This window comes from Nelusetta ayraudi, unplaced genomic scaffold (assembly GCF_046127955.1).
Source record: "Nelusetta ayraudi isolate G7.1 ecotype Tasmania unplaced genomic scaffold, CSIRO-AGI_Nayr_v1 ptg000039l, whole genome shotgun sequence".
Taxonomy (NCBI): Eukaryota; Metazoa; Chordata; class Actinopteri; order Tetraodontiformes; family Monacanthidae; genus Nelusetta; species Nelusetta ayraudi.
In genome coordinates, this window is record NW_027466089.1 from 464,261 (window position 1) to 481,394 (window position 17,134).

At 48.5% G+C, this 17,134-nt stretch overlaps 1 protein-coding gene across 3 annotated transcripts in view; it reads right to left on the reverse strand.

Annotated features, from left to right (window-relative positions):
• Positions 1-6,831, reverse strand: part of nexmifb (neurite extension and migration factor b) — a 55,508-nt gene extending 48,677 nt beyond the window's left edge. For 2 of the 3 annotated variants that reach the window (XM_076032846.1, XM_076032845.1), the window contains exon 1: positions 6,634-6,830. The gene's annotated coding sequence lies outside the window, so the exon portion shown is untranslated. Of the gene's footprint in view, positions 1-6,633 lie in introns of all 3 variants that reach the window. The other variant, XM_076032844.1, reaches the window with a different exon arrangement.
• Positions 6,832-17,134: the final 10,303 nt, after the last annotated feature.

Sequence of the window (17,134 nt, forward strand, 5' to 3'; positions counted from 1 at the left end):
AGCAGCGGGAAGATAGCGCGCAGGCGAGGGGGGAAAAAAGAAGTCTATTTGCGCATGACAGACAGAAGCCCGCCGGTACGTCAGCGGCCCGCCAATGAAAGCCGAGCCGGCATCCCTCCAGCGCCCTTCACGTCTCGTCGTGACGTGATTACAGTTGTGCGACTTGACTTTGGGGTCACTGTCATGATGCGCAACACATTTGTGTCGCCCGCGTTGTATCGGTCGTCCTACTGGCTCGCCGCCCGAGCCGAGCAGCGAGGAGGCGAGTGACACGCAGCTGTAAATCCTTAAAGAAAAAAAAAAGGAAAAAGGCACAATGCGCACTTCATAAAGTCTTCTGCCGCAGCGCGTCAGAAACGAGAAGCCCTAATTATCATTTCCATTGTGGCCCCACTCCTGCGACAAGGACTTCTGGCTGTGAATGATTATAATTATTACCCGCCCGTAGAATAGCAGTCACGCTGTTGTGTCACCAGCAACGTCGCCCAACAGATCTGGGTTAACGTCCGACTGGAAGCATCATTTTCCACACAACTCCAATTCCGCGTCCGCGCGGCGTCGCGACTCTCCCGAAAAACGCGTTTCCACTCGTTGGACCTCCGCTCCGTTCCACCTCTGCTGAAGACGGACGATTGGGAAAAAAGTGAGTCTTTGACTAGTGATGCATCCGCTCCGCAGGATGTTCTGCTGTTTGTTCTCAACAACAACAACAACAACAACAACAACAACCAAAAAAATCCAGTCGCACTTTCAATTATCGCTGACGTTTGATTAAGGCGCGAATTGTGCGATCACCGCAAACAACAATTAAACGCATTAACGCAAAAAAAAAAAAAAAATAGAAGAAATCCTCGGGCTTCGATTTTCTCGCTTCAATTTAAACAATTAATTCAAACGACGGCACGGCAAGGAAATTTTTCCGAACCCGAGTTCGGTGGCAGCGGCAGCGGCCCCCGTTTCGCATTTTCGCATTGAATCCGGCGCACGCACACACACGCGCGCACACACATCGGTTAGAGTAGCAAACAAGCTCCTCTCCTGGATGGCTGGTAATTATGTACAGCCGCAAATAAAGCGTGCTTTCCTCTTCTTCTTCTTCTTCTTTTTTCCTTTTTTTTTCCGAGGCACTGGTGCCTTGTTAACTGGCGTAACAGACAAAACAGCATTTACAAAATGAAAGGTGCTGGGAGACATCCAAGGCGCAGCAAGCTTCTCTCCCATTAGGACCGGCTCGGTTCCGTCTTCACGGCCGCCTGTTTGTTCCCGCTGGCTGTGCTGTGCTGTGCTGTGCTGTGAGGACGCACCCTGAACCCCCACAAACCACCACTGCCCCAACCCCCAACCCCCACCCCCTCCACCCGCCAACCCCCGGCCACAGTCACCGTCTTCTCTCTTCTCTCGGCCCCCCTCTCCCCTCCGTCCGTGCAGCTCTTCCTCTAATCTTCCTCCTCGGCTCCTCCTCTGTTTTCTCCGCTCTCGCCCTGCTTTTCCTTCTGTTCCTATCATAGCCTAATTCCTCCTGTTTGTTTTTTTTTTAACCCCCGACCCCTACTTTTTATTCCCCGCAACCAAATCAGGGATACGGGTTAGCTAACGAAGGCGCCTTATTAACCCGACGTTTGGCGGAACCTCGACGACGACGCGCGGCCTCGGAAAGTTAAAGGGAGACGAGGGGGGAGATGAATCTGCTGGCGTTATTATATAACAAGAAACCCGGGGATGTCGCCGCCGCCGCTGATGTATGTGCATCTGCAAAGGGAACATAACATAGGAGCTTCACTGTGTGAAACTAATTAAAAATCCATCCCCACAGATGCCTCCCTTACGTTGTAAAATATGTCTCTTTTCACACCGTTCCAGGCAGTGCACCTGTGTCCACTGCATTAAAAAAAAAAAACCTTCTTCTTCTTCCCTCAGATCCTTCTAGAATTCCCCACCACCACCACCGCCGCCACCGCCCCCGCCACCCCTCTGCTCTGGCATCATCACCAGGAATCCCACGAGTTAAAAGAGAGGAGAGGAGGAACAGCGGTGGAAATCCACATTATCTATCCGGCTGCGATCTGAGTCTGATGCAGAGACAGGAAATGAGCTATGAACGTCAAGGCCGCGTGCTCGGGGTCCCAGCGGCCACCAACCTACATATTGAGATCAAGTAGGCAACGCGGAGCAGCGGGTTTAATAGACCCCGGTTTAATTGGACTTTTATTTGTTAATGGCAGAAATCCTGATTCATTACTTTAATTATCCTGGCAGAACTAATTCGTGAGCGCGGTGTGTTAATATAGTACCCGTCTACTTCCTGGGCTTTTTCTCACTGAAAACCTCCTTTAACCCAACTCCCCCTCTACCCCCACCACCCAACCACCACCAAAGCCCCTTTTTGCTCCCGCCTCCTCTCGCAGGACTTGTGAGGCCTGAGATGGTTTTAAACACTCAGAGCACTTTAACCTGCTGCTGGCTGGACTCCGGAGGGAGAGTTGGAGGGAGGGGGGGGAGGTGCACTGAGGCCATTTTCTTGCTCGCTAGAAGCTCTGGTTTGCATGTTAGCGTGTTCACGTTGGCCCAGCACCCCCTTCGGAGCGCTGAGGAGGAGGCCCAGGTCACCCGGACCCCTCGTCGTCGCGGCCTGGAGGAGGTTAAGCGGCGGTGGCCAGGGCAAACACTGCCGGCTCCCGCTCTCGTCCGCCTCTGGTCCAATCACAGGCAAGCTACTCTGTCAACAACCAACCAAACCGGCAGCGGTGAGAGAGAGAGAGAGAGAGAGAGAGAGAGAGAGTGAGAGAGAGAGAGAGAGAGAGGGTGCCCATTTTGACTATTTTACCCTATAAACGCACCAGGTTTTTTTGTTCCCCCCCGACACACATTTCTGTGAAAACAGGGCTTCCTCATTAGCAGACGAGCTCCATTTGCCCGGCAGCGACGGATGGATTTTTTTTTTCTTTTTTTGCCTGTCTCAGCTACTATGTATGTTGTAGCGTGCGTGACGTATCGAGTGTGTTCACACGGGGAGCACATGGGTATATCAGTGCGGCGTGCGACTACAAATGTGTGTCTTCCTGGAACAGCTCCCATCTAGTGAGGGGTTGGGGGGGTGGGGGGTGCAGGCAGGGGAGCGAGGGGATTGGAGAGAGGTGGCGTGTGTGTGTGCGTGTGTGTGTGTGTGTGTGTGTGTGTGTGTGTGTGTGTGTGTGCGGCAAAGGCAGTAGCAAAGAGCTCAGCAGCGCCTCGGTCCCCCAGGACAAGCTGCAGCTCTCTCCTCGCGGCCATGAAAAGCAATCAGAGCTCGGCTGCCTCCCCCCCCACCCACCCACACACACCCACCCTCCCCTGGACTTACCTCCGCCTTTAATTACAGAACTCAGCAGCGTGAGCAGCCGAGAGAGACATAGAGAGGGAGTGAGAGAGAGAGAGAGAGAGAGAGACAGCCCCCGATGCGTGGCCGAGGTGGTCGCAGCAGGCCAACAAGCCAACAAACACACACAAAGAAACTGCCTGTTTTTTTAAGAACTGGAGCTCAGTCGCTCCTCGTGGACACACTTCCAGCAGCCGGGACAGACTGAGGGAGACGAGGCGCCGCTCTCTTCGACACACGGGGGGGGGGGATTCTGCACATGTGAACGTCGAGGCGCTCTGACAGGATGTTCTACATCCGCGCTCGCAGAAATCGGAAAAATGATGCAGCAGAATCCAGCAGGAGGGGAGCGGAGGGGGGAAATATGCATCCACGCCGCCGCGTCCAGTAGTGTGAAACACAAATGAAAGCGATCGAGACAGGTTCTCTGCTGGGTACCAGGATAATCAATTTCATAGAAAGACAAGCAGCCACTGCTTTGATAACAGATTAATCGATTCTGTCTTTTTCTTTTTCTTTCAGCCGCGGGTTCTTGTGTCTTTAATAAGAGGATTTCTCGACTGGGTGTTTTTCTCCGTATTCGTCTTCTTCTCCTCCTCTAATGACAATAGATCAAAGTCCGGGCGGTTTGGTCCAAACCGGAGATGTCACTCTGCGTTCTGAGATATTAAATATGAGGCCCCCCCTTCGGTCAGGCAATACCTTAACGTTCTCAACAGATGAACCAATTAATAACGGAAAACACACGCAGGGGTGTGGATAAAGGACGATTAGAATAATTGTTAGTTTTGCGGCTTACTGACTGCAGCAGACTTTCCACATTCACCCACCAGACGAAAAAGGCCCCAGCACGTACACACACACACACACACACGCGCGCGCCTGAGGCTGGAGCGGAGGAGAGGCTGCCGAGCACACATGGCCGGGGAAAGATAAGAGGCTATGTACACAAGCTGCTGGTTTTTATTGCCGCAACATAACGCTCAGATAGCATTTTAAACACGCTTTCATTCGGAGGAAGGGAATAATAAAAAATAAAAAAAAGAGAACCTTCCAGAGGTCCAGCCCGCGCTGACTGCGGCGGTGCCGAGGTGCGCCGTCGGGACTCGGATTGCCCAAATTTCCTAATGAATAGAGGAGCGGCACTCGAGTGAGGCCGCCCAAGAGGGGACTGAGTGGGTGTGCGAAAGGCTCCTCAAGCCGGACCTCTGAGAAAAAAACTAAGAAAGTTTGACGACGTCCTCCGTCCGGGGCGAGTGCTTTTGCATTTGTGTCCCTTAATTACTGGGCCCTGCAGTCAAAGGGAGGAGGAGGAAGAGGAGGAGGAGGAGCCTCCACCCCTCGGCGCGTCACGCTAACCCAAAGGGCCCCCGGCGGCGTTGACGCCACAAAAATGACAACCCGCGATTTTTAACGAGTCCCCGCGTCAACGTCAATCCGGATCGTCTCCACGGGGGCCTTCCTTTGGACCCGATCGATGTCGATGCGCTTCCATCTGTTTTTCACTGCAGCACCAAACTACTGGAGGACTGGCGGTGGCGGTGGCGTCGGTCGTCAACGTCATTCGCGCGCAAATAAAAAAAAAGAAGTCCACAAACTGGTGTGAACGCGCTACAAGCCAGCACCGGTGGCGGCTAAATCGAGTCATATCAGGTCACTGCAGCAATTCCAGGCTCTGACTGTGGCAGCAGCAACCCCATCCTCCCTGCAACGCCAGCCCCAACGCCCCACACAGCAGCCAGCCTCAAATATATTTTTATATATTATATATTTTTTTCAAACCTCCTTTAAAGACGCATTCGCTTCCAATACAAACAAAAGTCAAACCCCCCCCCCCCTCCTCCTCCCTTTTTTTCACAGGGAGCCGGGCACACACACACACACACACACACACACACACACACACACACACACACGGGGGCTAGTCGCTATCACAGGCTGCAGCTCATTATTCTCCAGCGAGGTTCTTCTGCTCTGTGGCTGCCTGGGACATCCAGTAAACATCAGTCAGTAGGCAGCCCTTAAAGGGGAGCGCATGCAGACACAGTAAAGCTGCTGCTCCAGTGACCCGACGGCGCAGGCATCCCGCACGCGCGCGCCTCGGTTTGCCTCTATTTGTATCCATGTGTTTGTGTATGTGCGTGTGTGTGTGTGTGTGTGTGTGTGTGTGTGTGTGTGTGAGAGAGAGAGAGAGAGAGAGAGAGAGAGGTAGAGAGAGGGAGGGAGACGGAAGGCTTTCAGAATCGGGACATTCGGGCCGTTTTCCTCCAGAATGCCGTCGCTTGTGAGCCGTTTATGAATCATTTATTGGCCATATCATAGGAGGGACGGGGGGGGGGGCTTAGCTGTAGGATGATGATGATGGTGGTGGTGATGCTGATCATGATGATGTGCCGTCCCAGTGAGGTTTCACTAGCCAATCCATGAATCATTCATCCGTCCCCCCCCCCCCCCCTTCTTTTCCAGACTACACGGATCAATCTCCCACCGCCTCCCTCCACCACCCTGCCTTGATGCATTTTTTTTTATTATTCACCGCAGCTCGGGATGCCACAGCGTCGATTCAAAATGACGTCCGACGCACACAGGCCGACCGAGGCTCGCGTCCCAAAACACACCGAAGCACACCGAGGCTCCGCTCCGCGCCGCGCCGCGCCGCGCTGCGCCGGGGGGTTGTGCGGGAGAGGGGGCTTCGGGACGAGAGCCACCGGCACGTGGCGTCTCTTATTTCTAACGGCGAATACGTCCCGTAAAAAAAAAAAAAAAAAAGAGGGGGGGGGGGGGGTTGCGGGAGGAAGGAGAGTTAGGAGGGGTGACGCGTGATGCTTTATTATTTATTTATTTATTTTTTTCGCGAGGCTAATAATCAATAGGAGACGGGAGGCGAGCGAACGTGCGCTGTAAGACAGCTGTCCCAAGGAGGAGGCAGGGCAGCGGCAGCAGCAGCAGCAGCAGCAGCAGCAGCTAGTAGCCTGCACGCCTGCTGCGCTCCTCTCCCCAGACCCTCTATGAATTAGAAAATTATTATTATTATTATTCATTCAAATTAAAAGCGCCGCAAAAAAAAAAAATAATAATCAATGCGGTTGCGCAAAAATAACATTGCAAAATAAATAAATAACAATAAAGCCGCGAGCTGTCATATGTGCAATATGTGAGTGTGGAGGGGGGGGGGGACAACAGAAACACGGGCACGCTGATAACACAGCAGCACGAGAGAGAGAGGGAGAGAGAGAGAGAGAGAGAGAGAGAGAGAGAGAACCATTCCGCTGCCTTACCTCCGGAGCGTGCGTGCGCGTGCGCCCCAACTGCGTTGTTGTATTTTTCTCCTCCTCCTCCTGCTCCTCCTGCTCCCCTCCTCTGCTCCGCCGTCGCAGTGGGCTCCTTCTCCGCCGCTCAGAGGTGCGTCTCTCCCCCGAAATGCAAACGCTTCCCCTGCATGTCGACCCCCACCACCACCCCCACCACTACCACCACCACCACCACCACCACCACTACCAGCAGCAGCAGCAGCAGTAGCAGCGGCGGCAGCAGCAGCAGCAGCAGCCCGGGCCTCCTTCTCCTCCACCACCACCACCACCTTCTCCTCCTCCTCCTCCTCTTCCAGCAATAATAGCAGGTGGACGCGCCTCTCAGTGATGGAGGCAGTCGCGCGGCTCTCCTCTCCACCGCCGCTCCATCGTCAGCGACGGAACGAGAATCGTATTCCAGGCAGAGGGATGATAAGAGGAGGCGGGTGGAAAAACAGCCAAGCGTGTCCGAATAATATCGCCGCCGCTTCTTCTTCTGGTTCGTCTTCTGCCGCCGCTGCTGCTGCTGCTTTCCTCCTCCAACCCCCCCCGGACGAACAGGCGCTCTCTCTCTCTCTCTCTCTCTCTCTCTCTCTCTCTCTCTCTCTCTCTCTCTCTCTCTCTCGGTCTCTCTCGCTCTCTCGGTCTATCTCGCTCTCTCTCTCGCGCGCGCAGTCCCGGATCAGCGGCGGCGCCCCCTTTTTCCCTCGCCTCTGATCTGTCTCTTCACCAGATCCTGGATGTTGCCATTGTCACGGCGTGATTTTTTTTTTTTTTTCCTTTTTTCTTTTTCTTTTTTTTTTTTTTTTTTTTTGCAGCTGGACCTCTCCCCCCCTCCTCCTCCTCCTCCTTCTCCTCCACCTCCTCCTTGCGGCGCGCAGTCTCGTAGGCGCGCACTTTCGCCTGCTGCTGCTCCCACTCCCGATTCTTCTCCGTCCGACCTATGAGAACGCGCCGCCAGCCGACGCAGGGCCACGCACCGCTTTGACGGACGGCGCAGAGCAAATCAGGTGGCGGCCCACTCCGAGCAGGACCGGATCATAACAGTGTGCAACTGCAATGACATGAATAATAAACACGTTACTCGTGTACGGCCGTGCTGGATTCGCAGAGGCACCCGCAAGGCCACACTCGCAATCTGTGGGGAGAATGAGTCTCTATCTATCTATCTATCTATCTATCTATCTATCATTAAAACTAAAAGCATTATGATTCTTGTATAGACAGTCACACATATTTATTTTTTATGATTTTGAATAATGTTTTCAAAATATGAGTATCATGAGTATTTGAACTTTCAACACAATAGCTTTTGTAAAAAAAAAAATTTTTTTTAAATCTGGATTTGAAGCTTTCTTTTTTTCAGAAGAACCCCCCCCCCCCCCCCCCCACACTGTTCTTTAAACCTAGGACCCAAAGGAGCAGAATAAAGGTCAGGGGTGTTAAAGACCAGTGTTCAATAAAAGTAACCCAACTACTGATTACTGATTACTTCTTTAAATGTAATCTAATTATTTATGTAACTACTTTGTTTAATAAGTAATCAATTAAATTACTTTAGTTAAGAAAAGATAAAGTAACAGTTGAGAGCGTCTTGTTTCCTGCACATAACGTGCAACCAACCACAATATTCTTTCATTTAAACGAGATTAACTCAAAATAATGTTTGTATTTCCAGCTGTCAAACGCAATGGCTGTTTTGTTTTTTTCTTCTGCTGCCGCCATGCTTGTTTTGGTGCGTCGACGCATATCAAAGATGCTGCATGCACGGCTGCATCATCAATCTGTGACATCGTCGCATATGGTTGTTTACCTAAATTTCAGACATTTTGTTGATAATGAGATATTTTTATCTTGCAAAATATTTCAGAAAAGTAATGGAATTGTCACTTGATAAAGTAATTATGATGTAATTAGTTAATTAGTTAATCAGTTTTGCCACAGTAATCCAGTTACATTATTCCGTTACTCTTAAAAAGGAGTTTAACTAGAGTGGATTACTTAGTAATAGATTACTCGCCAACGCTGTTGAAGACTCAGTAGTACAATTAGTATTGCAACATTTTTGATAGTGCTGCTGTTTACTTTGTCAACATGCTGTTGTTAAGAATGGACAACTACAAATAAAAATGACTGAGGGCCCTAAATTGTAAATAAGTTAAGTCATAATAGAGCATAATGTCTGTTGTGTAAATTAGTGATATTAAGCAAAGGTCAGATGTTGGCACGTTATTAAAATGTCTAAGTCATTACCGGCAGAGAACCTCGTTTTAGCCTCATCTTTACAGCAACAAGGAAAGAGCACACGTCCGACTGCAAATGTCTGTATATCAATCACTGATTCACGCGTGCGTCTTGATGAATTTGCTGCTTCCACAGTGATTCAACGAACACCGTCTCAGCTCTGCTGCACTTTCAGATCTCATTTATTTCTATATCCACCACAACCAAACTATTTTTTTTTTTATGCTGCAACAATGAATTATTTGTATCCAATGTGCCATCTTATCATGGAACAACCAGAACAGATTTTTTATTTATTTTTTTTTAATATTCAGAGCTCATTTGCACTATTGCTTTCACCAGCCAGAGTAATTGGGCAGGTTTTATTAAACAAAACATGTCGTTTAAATCTCCAATCCGTAAGATACTCTGATATGTCTTTGGCTTCTGCCGTCCCTCTGTGTTCCAAAAACGTGCGTCGGCGACGGCCACCGATTCAGGTCTGCCACACTAAACAATTTATTCAGACTAAACAGTTGATTTCCTGTTGTTTGAATACATGATTGAACTGTAATTGAGCTCAAATGAAAAAAAGGGGGGGAGAGAAAAATCTCCCGCAGCTCGATAACGTGTCATTACAGGACAGATTGATATTTGTTTTGGTGCAAGTGCGCATACATCCACACAGTCACACACACAAATCATGCACACTCCCTCCCGCGTGTCTTAGGGTTCATAATGTGTCTATCCGTGACTGTGTGGAAAGCATAAACCCGCAGAAACAACACACAACCCTCACCTTTAAGTATAAACCTGTGCATGTATGCAGTCGTCATTGGAGATACTATAAAGCCACTTTAATGTCTCGCTCCTTATTTGCATGGCAGATAGTCTGAGTGACAGTACTCGAGGCTGGAAAACAACTGAGCGTCTTGATTCAGATACAATGGCCCGACTGTTTTAGTAAACAGACGACTGCAGTGCCACGTCAAATGAAATGACAGGTACAAAACAGAACATGGCAACCACCCATTACTACATCACACAAAGCGGTGATTAGTAAAGAAAATGCAAACAAATGCTCGTAACACACACACACACACACACACACACACACACATATATATATTTGCTGCAGTTATCTATAGTAAGTTTTAATATCAAACCTCCATCCATCCATCCGGATTCCATACGTCACGTATGAATCCAAGGAACAATGTGCACAGAAAGAACACTACGGGTCCTGTCTAACACTCAGAAAGAGCCAGTGAGTTTATCATGACAGGAGCATTGTCATCCTAGACCCCACGCAACTGTGGTGCTTTCCCTTGTTTCTGAAATCCCCTCGAAACACAAGCGGGACCTCTCAATGTTGGCTTTCTCACACGATGACTTTTTTGACATTGCGAGTTCCATTCCAGGCCCAGACCTTTATCCTGCTCGGACATTATATATAGACACTCGTATAGTTGTATACACTGGACCAAAAACTGGCCTGTCTGATGCACAAAATAAATACAATGACTGCGCGCAGCCGGCAAGGGTGCATCTAACACCTCCACTATCACACACACTCCACTGGTTCCTGATTATGTCAGCACAGGAGGGCAGAACAGTCAAGTGCCCCCTTTTCGCAGGTTTTTGACCATAAATCAAGCGCAAGCTTCCCTGTGTAAACAGCGAGCCAGTGTGCGCTTTACTCAAAAGTATTTACAATGGGAACAAATCAGAGAGTATTGTAATATGAAGGCCTGTGGTGTCTTGACGGACAAGACGGGCTCGCCGCTGCCAGGTGGTTGTAAGATTAGTTCCTCACAGCTTGGTTGCTGACTCAGATCCAATACATAAAGATTAAACAGTCAGCATCTATAGTGCAACATACAAAACCATCAAGGCATTATAACTGACCGCAATCCATCAGATAGAACTGCTCTGAACAAGCCGGGCATAGCTGTTCTAATCTATTGTCCGCAGCCTTTGTGATTGCTTGTTATTTTTCAACTTAAAGAACATGTCAATGAATCTGCGATCAGCTTACAGAGGCCTTTTCTAATCCTGTGTGGTGAAACTGTTGGAGCCGCAATGAGGGTCCATATCCACCTTAGTCGTGCCAAGGACGTTCAACTCCCTTCTAGTCAATAGAGCATTGCATCTCTGAGAAAAGCACCAACAAAGTCCATGCAACAATCAACTATATAGTCAGTTTCAGTCACAGCCAGTTGTTCAGTGGCCATTTGCACACCCACCCATGATTGAGCAAATACTTAAAAAAAAAAAAAAAAAGAAAATTGAAACTCACATATGAAATTGGGTACACATAAAATCTAATTGTTGTTGACTTGTTTCGACTGTTTAACTCGTCACGACTGAAAACGAAAATTGCTGAGGCGGGTTGAAAAAAAAGCCTCCGGAATGTAATTGACCCCATCGCTAAGCTCCTCAGGCACCGTCCAATCCCACGGTAGCAACTGTAACTAAGTGAGGAGAGGCCTGTTGCATTGGTTCTGACATTTAGTTTGGAAGACAAGATGAGTCGTCACTGTCCCACAACGGGGAAATTTGCAGCATGCAGCAGCCAAGCAGTGCCGATGCGGAGGAAAAAGTACAAAGGGACAGAGCTTGTCAGTGCGTGCAATGGAAATATAAACAGTATGCACAGGATAACACCTATATTTAGAGATTTATCTAAAAAAGGCGTCAGTGTTATTGCTGAAACAAGGGCTTACCAAAAGTTCGTCAATGGAGGACGACGCCACAGCAACAACCAAGTCGGTTGCCAAGGATGTGTAAGCGTACCTTCATCTCACCCACTTGTACTAACAAAAAAAAAAAAAAAGAAAAAAAGTAAATACTATGCTTTCAATCAGGTCTGGGCTGTTCTAGGCACAGTTCTCCGAGGCCTCGAGATAGTAAACAGATCTTCATTTTGCCTTTACTTTCAGACACGTGGGTCACGGCCAAACACACTCGTCCTAGATGGTCTTCTGCCTCACGTAGGAACTAGCATAAAGGCCCGGAGAACATGAGGCTGCAACAATTGATCTGGACAAACCTTGAGTAGACGGTACAAGCTGTACAACTTACTTCAAATGCTCAAGCATTGTAAAAAAAAATAAAATAGATAAAATACAAAGACTAAATTAAATTGAATACTATCCTTAATCTTAATTTCTTTTGTTGGGTGCAAAAAAAAATTCAGTTGCACTTTTTCTGTATCTATCTGAAATTTATTCAGGAATATATGGATTGACTGCTTGTACAGATTTTTCAAAAGACCTCCAGTGTGCTGTCCCCAGCAATACAAAAGTACAGATACACAATGTTTCATTCCCCGCAGTAAAAAGAAGTAGCCTCACTGAAGCCAAGCTGCTGGAATTGTGTGTGCTGTACGTACAAATTTGCAGTTGTATGTTGTTGCAGGATTTCTGTTGAAAAAAAAATAGATACAACATTTTGTTGTTTTTGTTATAATTCATTTTTAAAAAATTATAAGATTTCTCCATGTTATATCACTGGTGACTTAAACTAAAAGAGATACAACGGAGCTTCTTCATTGTTCTGCGAAGGCAGCACATTTCCTGGAGCATTGGAAAATGCCGTTCACTCACAGCGTTAACAAATACACCGTCAAGAGTGAAGCTCCTATTCAAGGGATTCGCTGTATGGACGTCATGCCAAGGACGGGACCCCGGCTGAAAGCATTACAGCACGGGCGAACAGAAGCGAGCGCTCAAAGATCTGCACAGTGATAAAATATTTCACATCTCAATAATAGGGTGCGGAGTCCATTGCAGAACATTTGAAACATTCATTTGAATTGAATGTGGGGGGAAAAAAATGTGCAGAATCTGCGGGAGTGTGCTTAAAGTTTAACTAAATGGACTGGAGGTGACGCATGTAAAGGCCTGCGAGGTTGAGTGAGGAGTGCGGAGCATAAAAGCTGCATTTTTCCAGGATTTGACGCTCACGGGGCCCGACAATCGCTGCGAAAAACCCCCAATAAGATTATGACAGTTGCAACCTGCGCGCGTCCGCCGCCGCATTAGCATCACAGCCGCCTGTCCAAACAGCCTGAGACGGCGGCTGTTTGCTCTGATTCGTCGGCTCTGTTTGAGGTGCCCCGGGCCGGATTCTGAGATGCTCGCACAGGTTGGCGCCGCTTTACGTGAATCCATTTTAAAGTCTTAAAGACCCCCCCCCCCCCCCCCCTCTCGCCCATGATGACAGAGGGCACCAACTGAACAAACACACACATCCTCCTCAGGACCTCAACCGGAGGTGGGAAAAAAGCATCCTGCTTTTTGTTCTGCCTACTAATTTGACAAAGAGGAGAGAACAGGCTGCTGCAGACGTACAAGTATTTTCAGGAAGATTTAGCTTCACTGCGACGTCAATGATGAGGACGATGATGCATCCTTCAATAGTGCTGTTTGTACACAGTCCAGACTAACCGTTTTCATTGATCAAAAACCGCCCTATTAACAAGGCGCTGTGGTAACCGCGGAGACGCAGACAGCGACGATGGCAGCGGTGTTATCCAGGCAGGCACAGACCCCAGAGCTCCTCCATCAACAGTGAGTAATGGAACAGCTCCTCGGGGACCCTCCGCTAGCAGCCAGCCAGTCATTTACTGGAACACAAGCACATTTTCCCTCTGATTCATAGCGGCTGCTAATGTAAAAATGTCCATGTCAGGTGACGTCTGATGACATCACCGTCACGCGTGTTCTGCCCACACACACACACACACACACACACACACACACACACACAAGAGAACATTGATATCAGCGCGGATGGAACCCACTTCATCAATTTTATTTAGCATTTTCTTGAGCTGACGACAACTTTTACTAACCTGCGACCCTGGTGAAGACCAGAAGCAAAATATCTCATCTGGATGATCTTGCAGAGTGTTGCAGGAGGTGTTCTGATGCACTGATAGTAGAGAATAAGTACTTGCATTTCAGCACTCGCCAATACTTAATAGTATGTACAGTACTTTAATGAGGCACATTATAGGTCCTCTACACATTATAGAATTACTTTGATTTTTGAGGCCCTGTTTGCACTTGGTCATTTCATGCGTTTTTTGCTGATCAGATTACGAAAAACGCATGAAATGACCAAGTGCAAACAGTCCAAATCCGTTCTGGTTTTGGTGATCGCATCGCATAAAAACGTATTCGTCACGGACGTGCGAACAGAATGCGACTTCAGTCCACATTAACGACCGCCTACTCCACTCACCTCTCCCGTGTACTACTTGGTCGGTGCCCCAACTTCCGGCGTCGTCATTATAAAGTTACAAACAAGAAGCGAAAACAAATCATTTTTGTGAGACTCGTTTATTAGCATGCTAATAAATTTCATTCCGGATTAGCGTAGTATTTTGTCAGTGGAGCAGCGGTCGCAGTTTCCCCACATATGAGATTAATATAATGATAATGAGCTGCAGTAGAATTAAAACGAGTGACTTGATATAGTCCGCAAACAGGAAGTTGATTCTTATTCGCTGTCATGTAAAACTCGCTGTGGTTTTGCGCTTTACTGCCCCCAGTCGTTAAAAACGGAAATGACGCATGTTAAAGTGCGAACAGATGCTGCGAGATCCGTTCTCGTGATCCAATCACCCAAAACAGTTACAAGTGACCAAGTGAAAACAGGGCCTCGATATTTGAACAACATTCCTTAGCATGTTTTCTACAACATGGGTGACTCAAAAGTTTCACTGCAGTACAAACACAAATTCAACAAAACTGTCATGTACATACTTGTATCGGTACGTATTGTACGAGTACAAGTAGAGTGCTCAACCTTGGTATCGGTACAAATGTCCGATACTGGTATGAGTATCAGTGCATCACTAGCTTTCAGACATTTTAAGGAGTGAAGTTTTTTAAGTCTTGCATGCACCTTGGAATTTCTTTTTGTCTAAAAAAAAAAAAAAAACTACCCTGTGTTAACCAACCCCTCATAGACTAAACAATATAAAGTCCTTTTATATATCTGAATCCTATTCATATGGTTCAGAGGTTTTTTTCTTGTTACATTGGACTTTCAGCTAATCAGAAGTTGTGCAACTGCATGAACCGAATCAGTCCGGCTGCAGATCTGCTCAAGGTCGCATCTTTGTGCAGAGATGGTAATATCTCCTCTTATTGACTTTTAAAAAGGGATCAGCTGAGTGCCTCTGTGTGTGTGTGTGCGTGTGTGTGTGTGTGTGTGTGTGTGTGTGTGTGTGTGTGTGTGTGTTCAAGCACGGGCACTCTGTGAATATTCATTCTCATTTTTTAACCAGGAGCATTGATATACTACAGAGGGATTACGCACATAAATTTACACTCCCACACGAAATGGTGGAAATAACTCAATGTATCTCCGAGGCAGCGATGCATATTTATCAAGGAGCAGACACCCTGGGCAGCGTCCCGCTTCCATTGTAGTAGTGGGATGGGAGTGAGTTGGCTGTCTGGTGCGGGTAGGGCGACCCCCCCGCCCCACACACACACACACACACACCCCAAGTCTCATTCTGCTCTGACCGGCCAATGGTTTGCAAAGGAGGAGTTCGGCAAAAGGCTGCGCGGCCAGTCGGGATTTGACGTGCACGCCCGGACCCCCTCGTCGTCACCTGCGAGCAGCTGGAGGCGCCCGCACGCTGAGGAGCTACACGCTTCATCCGCCAGTGAACAGTCATGCAGGGTAATGGGATACACGGATGGAACGGGTTCAATGGGAAGTAGAGAGAAAAATATTCCGCTATCGGCTCATCCGCAGCAGGTTCTTTGAAAATGTCTCCTTCAGCAGAAGGTCGCGGTTTTGCATTATAAGGCCGACTCTCCCGCTGCAGTGCCTATTAAGGGAGTTACTACAGGTCCTTTTTTTTTTTTTGCGGCCGTTTCCCCGCCGTGCCTCCGGTAGGACGCATGCAAAACAGGCGAGACGTCTTCGTCATTACCAGACAAGCAAACAAACAAACAAACAATCAAACAAGCCGTCGCGAAAACCCCTCAAGGGTCGCCGAGCGGTCGACTTCAATTCCGCGGCGCAGTCGGTTTTGAAAGGCGAACGGGAAACACCCCAAAGAAAACAGCCCTCCCTCCTTCCTTCCCTCCATCCCCCTCCCACCACCCCCCCCCCCCCCCACACCCTCGCCGCCCTCTCCCTGCGTGTGTCCACCTCACTCAGTTGCTTCAATACTCCGGAGCGTTGCATCCTTGACCCCGCCGAGCAAAGCTGCGGCGCCTCTGCCGGAGAGCAGAGAAGGAGGCGAAAGACTGCGGAAAAAAGTCGCATGTGCAGAAGAACCAGGAGAGCCGAAGGGGAACGACGCCGGCTGAATAATCAGCGGTGGGGTACAAGAAAGAAAAAAAACATTTAGGGGGCAGGCGCTGAAGGTTGTTGTGCGTCGCTAATGAACAGCCAGCCTCGTCATCTCCTCGTCGACCCATCTGCATGTCACATCTGACGCATGAAAGAGGCGCTGTCTAACGGGTAATCACGCCGCTGCCGCTCGCTCTCGGAGCAGGCCTCTATCAAAGCGCGACTTTCATCTATAATGTGAGACTTCCTCCGGTGTGCCGGTGGAGGTTGAGCGGCGCGGCTCGGCGGGGGGGCCTTCGCCCTGTCACGCCATCTCCCCCCCGCTATTGTCAGTCGCAATAATGATCGCAAGCCAAAGGGGTCGTCGAATGCATCGGGGCCGGGAGGAGGATCCGGGCCGGCAGGAGTAGGCGGGGGTCTGGGTGGGGGTTTTGAGGGGGGCGGGGGGGTGCACTAGCAGGATCAGACAGCGCACAGATCAATAGTCTGTTTCATATAGAAACTAATCTAATCTCGCCGCTTGGCAAAAGTCATCTGAAGGCTTTATTTTTATTTGCTTGAATACAAACACATAAATTGCATTGCGATCTTTACAGCATACGCGACACGTTGAGCTCTCGGCAAAATCTCAAAGACAATTTACAGACTCATTAGCTTCAAGATGTGGCCTGTACAATTTATCCAGGTGCATGAAATTGGTTCCATTTCCCCCCCTTTTTTATTATAATTTACCACTCAGAGACTTTCAACCTGACAATTTATGGAATAAAAAAAGAATCTTTATGGTTAATTCAGTGAGCATTAATAGTAATAAAGGATACTTCATGAAAATAAAATGATTGAATCTATCAAAGGGATGGGACTTCCAAGGACACATTGACATTTGTCACTTTGAAGAGAAATACAAGCATCATAATGCATGATGTGCTCGTGCATAGCT